Here is a 9,993-nt window from a genome sequence, read left to right on the forward strand (position 1 = left end):
AAAAAAAATTTTAAGAAATGGACCGATTCCTTCTTCTTAGAAGAAAACTCTTAAAACTCAATAATAAGAAAACAATCCAATTAAAACCAAATTAACAGGCACAATGGCTCGTGCCTATAATCCTAGCAGTTTGAGAGCCAAGATTTCAAGGCTACCATGGGCAACATAGGGAGACCCCTCCATCTCTACAAAAAAAATTTTTAAATATTACCCAGGTATGGTGGTATGCACCTGTAGTCCCGGCTACTTGAGAGACTAGTGCAGGAAGATGGCCTGAGCCCAGGAGTTCAAGGCTGGAGTGAATTATAATTATATAATTTTAAGAAACACTCTAGACTGTTCTGAAAAAAAGATAAAAGACTTAGCAGGGGCAGCACCCGTGGCTCAAAGGAGTGGGGCACCAGCCTCACATGCCAGAGGTGGCAGGTTCAAACCCAGCCTCAGCCAAAAACTGCAAAAGACTTAGCAGACATTTTATTAAAGAATATATCCAGATGAAAAATAAGCCCATGAAAAGATACTCAACATCATTAGCTATTAAGGAGTTACAAATGAAAACCATGAGATACCACCATACACTTACTAAAAGGGCTAAAATAAAAAATTCCAGGACGGTGCCTGTGGCTCAAGGGAGTAGGGCATCGGTCCCATATGCCGGAGGTGGCAGGTTCAAACCCAGCCCTGGCCAAAAGAAAAAAGAAAAAATTCCAGTAATACCAAGTGCTGGTGAAGATCTGGAACAACTGGAACTTACCCTTGAGTATGAGAAATTTCATGAGCCATTTGTTTGTTTGTTTTAGAGACAGGGTCTCACTCTTTGGCCTAGGCTGGAATGCAGTGGCACAATGATAGCTCACTGCAGCCTTGAACTCCTGGGCTCCCCCTCCTGCCTCGGCCTCCTCAGTAGCTAGAACCACAGGTACATGCCATCATACCTGGCTTTCCTTTTCCATATTGACAGGGTTTCACTATGTTGCCCAGGCTTGTCTCAAAGCCCTTGGCCTCAACTGATCCTCCTGCTCAGCCTCCCAAAGTGCTGGGATTATAGGCACGGGCCACTGCATCTGGGCAATGGGCCAGCTTTGAAAAGGCATATTTTTTAAAATAAGTAGTTAAAACACATTTTATTACCAACACCAAGAGTTAAACTGGATCTTCTAAGCATAAATAGCATGCTTCATGAGCTATCATAAGACAAATCAAATCAACCTTGCACATCAAGACCAAGGACAAGGGAAAAAGAATCTCATTCCCCCACTGAGCTATCTTTTCAGCTCTGGGTAGGAATACAGAGACTTCATGCTGCTCTGTTTTTATTTTATTTTTAACACTTACATAGTGCTAGGTGCCAGGTACAGGTCTTTATACTTCACTAATCTGGACTCCTTTAACTTAATCCTTACAGCAACTCCTTAAGGCAAGTGTTCTCTTTAGTCCCATTTTATGAATGAGAAAACTGAGGCACAGAGAAGGTAATAAGTAAAATGGCATGGTTCCTTTGCTTTCCTCAGCGGACCATCTCAGCAGGCATGATGCTGGATGGGCTGTGCCAGCCTGCTCAGAGCAGAAGGAGGAAAACTCCATCACTTGCCAAACTTGATGGTCTTCACAACCTTGGAAGCCAGAGTTTTCTTTAATTTGCTCTTCACAGCTCAGCACCTGTGGCTCAAGTGGCTAAGGCACCAGCCACATACACCTAAGGTGGCGGGTTTGAATCCAGCCAAGGACCGCCAAACAACAATGACAGCTGCAACCAAAAAATAGCTGGGCTTTGTGGTGGGCACCTGTGGTCCCAGCTACTTGGGAGGCTGAGGCAGGAGGCTCGCTTGAGCCCAGGAGTTGGAGCTTGCTGTGAGCTGTGATGCCACAGCACTCTACCCAGAGGGATAGCTTGAGGCTCCGTCTCAAAAAAGAAAAAAAAAATTTGCTCTTTACTTTGACTTATTACAATTCAGAGAGGCCAGAATAAAAACAGCATCAGGGTCAGGTTTAAGAAATGCCGCCTCTTAAGGTTATAAAACAAAAGCCTTTCTGACGACACACCTGTAGTCACTTACGGGAAGGCACTCTTGTGTGCTGACAGCTCCCAAGCCTGGCTCCACGAAGGCCACACAACTAACTGATGTATCAGAGCACAAAGAAATGATTCATTTTTTAAAAAGAAAGAGTAAAATGCCTCATAACTGCTGAAACTGCAGACAGCAAGGACCTCCACAAGGAGAAAGCCCCATGAACCCTGGACTCCAAGCGACAGCTAAATTATGCGTCAACTACCAACATCTGCCAGCTTGACATTGAAGTAACCTCAGCCCCAAAGTTGATGTCTATAGGGCCATTAAGGCAAGGGCACAAAAATTCCAAAGATACATTCTGTTTTCCCTCTTTATTCAAGAAATGTTTTACAAGAAATTTTAAAACAAGTGTTTGTTGCTCAGTGAGTAGGGTGCCAGCCCCATATACCAAAGGAGAGTGGTGGGTTTGAACCCAGCCCTGGCCAAACTGCCACAAAAAATAGCCAGGTATTGTGCTGGACACCTGTAGTCCCAGCTACTGGGGAGGCTGAGGAAAGAGAATCACCTATGTCCTAAGCCCAAGAGCTGGAGGTTGCTGTGAGCTATGATGCCAAGGCACTCTACCAAGGGTAACAAAGTGAGACTCTGTCTCCAAAAAGAAAAAGAAAAACAGACAATTTCCTTAAGAAAGAAATACAAATGGTTAATAAACATTTAAAAAAAAAAAGTGGGCTCAGCGCCTATGGCTCAAGTGGCTAAGGTGCCAGCCACATATGCCTAAGGTGGCAGGTTCGAATCCAGCCTGGGCTCGTCAAACAACACTGACAGCTGCAACCAAAAAATAGCTGAGCGTTGTGGTGGGCACCTGTGGTCCCAGCTACTTGGGAGGCTGAGGCAGGAGACTCACTTGAGCCCAGGAGTTGGAGGTTGCTGTGAGCTGTAATGCCACGGCACTCTACCCAGGCGGACAGCTTGAGGCTCTGTCTCAAAAAAAAAAAAAAAAAAAAAGGTGTCACCACAATTTTAGATAATAGAATTATATGATAAAGTTGAAGATTTAAAAGTGCTTAGAAATGTTAATTCATTCTAATTTTCCTGTGTTGGACTAATGGAGAAATAAGCAGTATGTTTCCCACTCATCCCAGCACGGATGAAAAAAAAAACTAGTTGACATTTATATAAGATGAAAGAACTAAACAGGGAAGGGATAAAAACACAAATCTCCCAAGCCTCTGGTTTAATGGTCCTTTCATAAGCTGCAAATATGCTGGCTTTACCTAGTTTAATGGACAATTGCTCATAGGCTCTAATAAATTCAGTCAATTTCATTGTACTTCATGTCTGGAATTGTCTAAGAATCTTTTTTACCACACCTGGGCATTTTCCAAAGCATCTGATGAAGCCTACAGAATGGCTGGCTCAGTGGCCGCTTCAGTAGACTAGAACCAAGGTGACCTGGATAATTTTTATTAGATATATGCTAAATTCATCCTGGAAGTACATACCACATGCCCCACAGCCTTTGTTTTTAACAGGCCAAATGATATTTTTTTTTTTTGCAGTTTATGGCCGGGGCAGGGTTTGAACCCGCCACCTCCGGTATATGGGGCTGGCGCCCTACTCCTTGAGCCACAGGTGCCACCCCGAAATGAATTTTTGTTAACTTTTCGATATAACTCCAAAGTTATAGAGAAGTTACAAGAATAATACAAAGAACCACTTGCTACTAAAGAACTATAAACATTTTAGCTCTGTTGCGATATACATTTTTTTGAGTCATTTGTAAGTTTGCGGCACAATGCCCCTTAACTCCTAAATACCTCGGTGTACTTATGTTAAAATCAAATATTTAACATGGACATGGTCTCTTATCTATAGGCTTTATACAAATTTTTCCTTTTTTTTTTAATAAACAGTCTCACTTTGTCGTCCTCAGTAGAGTGCTGTGACGTCATAGCTCACAGTAACCTCCAATTCTTGGGCTCAAGTGATCCTCTTGCCTCAGTTTTTCTATTTTTAGTAGAGATGGAGGGTGGGGGGGTCTCACTTTTGCTTAGGCTGGTCTTGAACTCATGAGCTCAGCTACCCAGAGTGCTAGAATTACAGAGGTGGGCCACCTCGCCTGGCCTAAATTTCAACTTTTAAACTAAGAAACGAGGCAAAAATGAAGAAGGAAACAAACAAAACAAACTATACTAAAAATATCAATAACACTACAATACCTAAAAGGAAAAGGAAATAAGCCTTTAGATAAACAGAAATTCAGACAATTCCATGACATGAATAACTATAATTCAGTTTCATCCAAGTTAGGTCATGTTTTGCTTTCATTAAAAAAAAAAAAGAAAGAAAAAAAACCTTCATCCAAATTTAAACTTGAGTTTAGTAACCTTTCTTTGATACAGAGATTTTTCTAAAGCACATCTTTACATCTAATCCAGAAAAATAGCCTTCACTGTTACTCCACATGAGTAAAAAACATGGAGTTTGGCTTTTCAACTCATTTTCCTGCGTTTCAGCTGACTTCGAAGGCATCACAAAAACTGATGTTTGACAGAGAAATTTCAGTTACAGGAAATTCCAAATTAACTCAGCGACTGTAATGGTGTTAGGATGTACTTTGAGCCAAGGTATCAGCTGGAGACGTCTCATAAAAAGAAAAAGGCCCACACTAGCCAAGCTAATGAAAATGACCACAAAGAAATTTGCTCCAGCAAAGAAAGACACCAATATGAAACGGGACACAGCACACGTACAGCAGTGTTCGCTCAACAGCACTTACCAGCACGTACTGGCTTTCCTTCTGTTGAGTTTTTCAGGGATAAAAACACTAAGTGAGTCAGCACAGAACTTTTCTGGGCTGTGTGGTCAGCCAAGGGGGTCAGGAGGCCCATTTTTATGATATTAGTAATAGGGTGGAACTCAGACACATCAGAATCCCCAAAGCAAAGTGTATTCTGCAAACACATGACCCTATTTCAGTCAAAGTCCACACTCTGAGGTTAACGAATTAGGCAGCCTCTGAGTCAATCAAGATTCATCTGTCAGTCCTTACCAACAGTCACGGAGCCAAAGAGCTCCCTCACCCTGCCCAAACCTCCCAAGTGCAGAAAGGACACACAGGCAAGGAAAGTCATCACTGAGGACCAGCCAGAGGTGGCAAGAGTTGGCAAGGTCATCTAAGGAGAACGCTCTAAACACACAGCCCTGTAGCAGTTAGAGTTTCTAACCAGACAAAAACCACCAAACACAACCTACTCTCAGAAAAAGATTCTGCCCAAGGGAGGGCTACGGCATCACTAATTAAAATAACAGGGCTCCTTCTCTGAGAAGGCCATGGCTGGAGAGAAAGAGGAGGAAAAAACTGAATAATGATTATTGCGCAGTGGAATAAGCTGGTCCTGGTTTGTCCTGAGGCAAAGCGCTCAGTGAGCTCATCTATAAAATGAAAGGGCAGAAAATCTCCAAGTTCTTCCCAAGGTAGTAAAATGAAAATCTGCTTGGGAGTCAAATCCTGGCTCCACAATTTATGAACATGCAAATTATGTCACTCTATGCCTCAGTTTCTTCATCTGTTAAATAGGGATTCTATCTGTATCAACTGGGGTTAGATCTGGCTGGGAATAGTGAGTTACAAAAGCTTATCCCTCCTCCCAGAAAATTCCAGAAGTTTCAGCCCAGGATGTATGTGAGGTGGCTCTGATCCACAAAGTCCTCTGAGGCCAGGTTTCCTCTATCTTCTATTCTCTTTTTTTTTTTATTTTGAGATAGAGTCTCACTATGTCACCCTGGGTACAGTGCCGTGGCATCACAGCTCACAGCAACCTCCAACTCTTGGGCTTAAGTGATTATTTTGCCTCAGCCTCCCAATTAGCTGGGACCTCAAGCACCTGCCACAATGCCCAGCTATTTTTTGGTTGTAGTTGTCATTATTATTGGGCAGGCCCGGGCTGGGCTGGGTTCAAACCTGCCAGCTCCAGTGTATGTGGTAAGTGCCCTAACCACTGAGCTACAGGCGCTGAGCTGGTTTCTTCTGTCTTAATGGCCTGCATCCCAGTCACCTCAGGGTTCAAGATGGCTGCTGGATTTCAGCTATCATGTCTGTATTCCAGTTTCAGAAATCGTGTCTATATTGCAAGAGAAAAGTAAAAAGTAGGAAGAATACAAAGAAGGTTCCAGGAAATTATCATGTGACACCTCTGTTTTTGTCTAGATTACAATCTCATGGCCATCCCTAGCTGCAAATGGATGCAAATATGGTTTTATTTTGGATGGCATGAATGTAGTTAAAACTGGAGTTCTCTGACTATAGAAGAAGTAGAGAATGGATAAATCTGTGACACCCCAGGTCATTTTAAAGATTAAACTGAATAATCTACATACAGCGTTTGATGCTTCTTGGGTCTGCAAATAGTCACAGGGCCAGTGTTCCTCTTGTGGTAACACAAACATTTTGTAACTTGTGGTGTCAGTGGCCTAAGAGGTCCTTCAGGAAGGGGCCTTTTATAGCCTGGTGGTGTATGTTTCCCAGTCTTATCTCTGGACAACCCCCATATGCAACCTGCATTCCAGCCACAACAAATCTACTCCTTTCGTGCTGCCAAAGCTTCAAACTCACAGAGGCTGTGACCAGGGAAGCCCTACTCAAGCCCTTGTCTGCATGAGAAACTCTCTTTAACATTCTAGAAGACCTTCCTTCAACTCCACTCCTATACCCCCAGTTAAGCTGGTGCTCCCTCTCGCAGGTACTTCCTCTACAGTGGCACCCACCACTCTGATGGCAACAGCAGCTGGCATCTAACGGTGCTTCCTACTGCCATCCATTGCCTAAGCCCTCTACACACAGCTTCTCAGTTGATCTCCAAAACTCTAACTTTGACACAGCTAACTATATCATCCCCAGTTTCAAGATAAAGAAACTGGTTAAATAGCTTGTCCAAGGTCACACAGGTAGTAAAGAGCAGAGCCAGCATTCAAACACAGGCTGTCTCAGAGTCTACACTCTCAGCACGAGGCTGCCTCAACTACTTGTATAAGGGATCCGGGTATTATTTTAGACTAGGGATGGTCAAACTACATCCTGAAAACTATGTCTTATCCATTGCTCATTTTATAAATAAAGTTTTATTGGAACATAGACACACTCAGGTGTTTACAATGAGAGAGCCGGTTAATTGCTACGGAGACAATATAGCCCACACTATCTGGTCCTCTACAGAAGACATATTCCTACCCCTATTACAGACTGACAGCTCCTTAAGACAGGGCCTATGCATTTTCTCTGCTGTCTCCTGCTTCTCCTGTGGTATTTGGCATATACACACAAAATGCTCAACAAATACTTGGGCTATAACCATTCCCCTAGGCCTAATTACATGCAAAGAGGAGCATGTCTGCGGGATGATGTTGCCAGCTCATTCAGGCTTTGAGAAGTTTCCAGATTCTGCCCAGACTCAACCAAAAATCCCAGGTAAACTGTTACAGTGTTGTCAGTGGCCCACATAGCTCTGGTGGAGCAACAACTGTAGAGGCAAGTGGAGGGTCATTTGTATCTGTCACCTAACGTACTTGACTCCCCTGAACACAGGGCCCAGGCAGAGCTAGGGTACTCACACAGGGGGATCCTGAACCCCACCCCATCCCAGGAGGCTCCCCAACCCTGCACACACGCTTGATCCCATCACTGACCACATGACTGGCCTTGCGGATAAATGCTTAGAACATCCTAGAAAAGAGTTACGAGAAACTGATGCTGAGTGCCTTTCAACTCTTCATATTTTCATCAATGTATTTATAGAAAGCGACCAAACCACACAAAAACATAAATAGTCCCCTAAAAACTACAACGCAGGAAGAAAGAATTATTCATGGCTCAGCTGCCTTCTTTGACCTTCAGAGAATAGACTTGTAACAAAAGGCGGTGGATAATGTTTCTTACTTTTATCATTATTATTGATACCATTGCATGAGGCACAAATAAAGCACTTTATTTCTGGGCTGTGACCATATTCAATCCAGTCTGGCTTATCAAAATTCAAATTCTGGATGGCTTTCTTTTTAATTTTGCCTTGGCCAGACCCCAAATCACATCAGTAGGAGCCAGGCAGAACTGCAAAAAGCCTCCCACGTTTCCGGCACTATCATTTCACCCTTTCCTTCAGGACACCAAGGCCCACATGGCTTCTTCCTTCCCTCAGTCCTCACACAACTGTCCACAGACTGTGAGGAACCACAAGATAAGCAGCAGATGTAGACTGCAATCCACCGGGAGAATCAAATCCTTTAAGTCAACCAGGTCCTGATGCCAGGGGAAGAAAGACTAAGACACACCTGCTTAGCAGATCTGCTAACCAGCCACCAGCACACGCTCCAGATTCTGGGAAGCTACTCATTGGTCTGTGTAAATAAAATACAAAACTCCCAGGCCACAAACTTCTGCTGAGGACCCTCTGTGCACTGTTCTGAGACTAGTGCCTCTAGTAGCCTCATAGCAACACTACAGGGTCAGTATCACATCACAGACAAAAAAACTGAGGCCCAAAGAGTTAAATAACTCGCTCTAGTTCACTTGGCAAAAGGGAGGCGAAGTTGGAAAGGTAAGGAAGGCTACCTAACGTCACCAGCCTGTAGTCCTACCAACTGCCCTCTCAGATCGAATGCCGCTCACTTCAGGAAAAGGCAGTCCCTGCTTACCAAAGTTCTCCAGGTAGCAACACAAAGTTGGCCAGGATGGGGAGCAGTCCGTCCACCTCCACACTGTTGGTAAGAATGTGAAGTGGTTCAACCACTCTGGAGAACAGTTTAAGACCTTCTCTATAGGATTCGCCTATCCTATGGCCCAGCAATTCTAATCCTAGGTATTTACCCGAGAGAAATGGAAGCACATATCCACACAAAGACTTGCACCCAAATAGCAGCTTTATCTGTACTAGTAAAACCTGGAAACAGCCCCAGTGGCCATCTCTATGTGAATGGATAAATGAATTGTGATGTACTCGCAGGATATAATACCACCCAACAACAAAAAGAAATGAATTATAAATGATAGGCACAACAACATGTATGCATCTCAGAACATTATGCTGAGCTAAATACACCAAATTCCAAAAAGGCCATCTTGTATGGTTCCATTTATATGAAACCCAAGAACACACAAAACTATTTCATGGTAAAAGACAGAAATGAGGGAGGAATTACAGCAGAAGGGTAATCGGCTGGAATGAAGCACAAGGAAACTTCGGAGGAGGGGAAGAGAATGTTTTGTACCTTTTAGAGCCATGGTTATATAGTATCAAAATTGTCAAAACCCATCAGACAGATCACCTAAGAACTGCGCATTTATTTCAAGTTAATTATACCCTTTTTTAAAAAGTCTTCGGGCTAACGAGTCATTCTGATAATAAATGGAAACCACAGATTATTACGTGCATGCTTTGCATTGCTCAAAAGTAGTTAAAGACACCCCAGAGAAACTCTGCTTTACTCGCTAAAGGAAATTAGGTTTACTTATGGGCATTAGAAACAATTTCCCTCACAATATTACCTACCTTACATTTGCCAGAGAGGTCTGTCAAGGAGGCAGAAATGAATGAGTCCACCAACCCTTCCTAACAAGCCCACTTACAATCATGACAGTAACCTGGGCCCTCCAGGAATGAGACAGATGCCTGTCACCATGGTAACCACTGAAGGGTGGGAAAGGTGGATGGAGAAGGGACCATCTCAGAACTATGTATGGGAGTCTGAATAAGGCACTCCCCTTACCCCAAGACGCCCCCACACTAATCCCTCGTACCTCTGAATGTTGATTGACACGTCAAAGACTTTGACTTGGCTCGGCGCCTGTGGCTCAAGTGGCTAAGGTGCCAGCCACATACACCTGAGCTGGCGGGTTTGAATCCAGCCTGGGCCTGCCAAACAACAATGATGGCTGCAACCAAAAAAAATAGTCAGGCATTGTGGTGGGCGCCTGTAGTCCCAG

The 9,993-nt window shown here is 43.6% G+C and overlaps 1 protein-coding gene across 2 annotated transcripts in view; it reads right to left on the minus strand.

The window, feature by feature from the left end:
* The window catches only part of OSBPL10 (oxysterol binding protein like 10), a 306,798-nt gene that overhangs the window by 286,579 nt on the left and 10,226 nt on the right, over positions 1-9,993 (minus strand). The window lies entirely within an intron of this gene.

This window comes from Otolemur garnettii, unplaced genomic scaffold, assembly GCF_000181295.1.
Source record: "Otolemur garnettii isolate 467f Iridium unplaced genomic scaffold, OtoGar3 scaffold00002, whole genome shotgun sequence".
Taxonomy (NCBI): domain Eukaryota; kingdom Metazoa; phylum Chordata; class Mammalia; order Primates; family Galagidae; genus Otolemur; species Otolemur garnettii.